Source organism: Vombatus ursinus, unplaced genomic scaffold, assembly GCF_900497805.2.
Source record: "Vombatus ursinus unplaced genomic scaffold, bare-nosed wombat genome assembly UNPS02000729.1, whole genome shotgun sequence".
NCBI classification, from domain to species: domain Eukaryota; kingdom Metazoa; phylum Chordata; class Mammalia; order Diprotodontia; family Vombatidae; genus Vombatus; species Vombatus ursinus.
The window spans coordinates 1-1208 of NW_020940507.1; the positions used below are offsets into that span (position 1 = coordinate 1).

At 44.6% G+C, this 1208-nt stretch overlaps 1 pseudogene; it reads right to left on the bottom strand.

The window, feature by feature from the left end:
• Positions 1–586: 586 nt before the first annotated feature.
• LOC114039347 lies at positions 587–1202 on the bottom strand (annotated as a pseudogene).
• Positions 1203–1208: the final 6 nt, after the last annotated feature.

A 1208-nucleotide genomic window follows, 5' to 3' on the forward strand; every position in this document is an offset into this window, starting at 1 on the left:
CTTCTGAGGAGGGACAGGGTCAAAAGAAAGAATAGAATAAATGGGGGAGCAGGATAGGATTAAGGGAAATAGAGTTAGTTTTTCACAGCATGTCTACTATGGAAGTGTTTTGCATAACTACACATGTATAACCTATATTGAGGTGCTTGCCTTTTCAATGAGGGTGGGTGGGGAGGGAGGAAGGGAGAAAATTTGGAACCCAAAGTTTAAAAAACACATGTTTATAAAAAAAGTTTTCACATGCAACTGAGAAATAAGAAATACAGGAAATGAGGTACAGAAATCTACCCTGCCCTACAGGAAAATAGAAGGGGAAGGGGGGGGAGAGATAGCAGGGAAAGCAGACTAGGGGAAGGGGTATTCAGAATGCATGCCATCTTGGGGTGGGGGGAAGGGTGAGATGGGGTGAAAATTTGGAACTCAAAATCTTGTGGAAGTAAATGTTGAAAACTAAAAATAAAAAAATTTAAAATTAAAAAAAAAAAAAGAACTTGGGAGTCAGTGCTGATAAGCACCAATGGACTAAAAGTTGGAAAACAGGCAGCTAGGAAGCTAGAGCTGTGCACCAACCAGATTCTTGTCTTTCTCAAATGTATATACGCTGCCAAGATGGAATTGAGTGAGTAAAAAAACACAAAGGTGCTAACCAGGAGCAGGACAGACCGGGTGGCTTTGCTTTCAGGGGAGACTCTGGGGGAAAGCTGCGTTATGTGGATATGCTGGACTTGCTTGTGGTGCCTATACAGAAGCAATACCATGGAGCCACTGGTAAAGACCATCAGACCCACACACACGGCATCAGGGAAGGAGGCCATAACAACGAATAGTGAAGCACTGACTGCGGTGGCTGCTGAAGTGGAGCAATATCCAGAAGGCAGGACATTTGAGATGCTTCCAGAGACCCTGGGTCCTTTAATTTTTTCAAGAACAAGCAGCAAATGAAAGATCTAGTAGAGGAAAGAGGTGGGGATGAGGTACTCTGGGGCTCTGTCTTCAAGCTCTGCCCACGTGGAGCTGCTAGGACTGATGGTGATGGCTTGAAAGCTACTCAGGAAGCAGGTCACGCTTAAAGAAAGACCACGAGACACCCTGTTAAGGTAGAATAAAATTGTACAGCCATGACCCTTCACTAAATTCTTTAGGCTCATAGCTGCCACTGCTTGGGGGACGCTTTTGGAGACAATCATTAAGAAGTTGGCCCAGGCCAG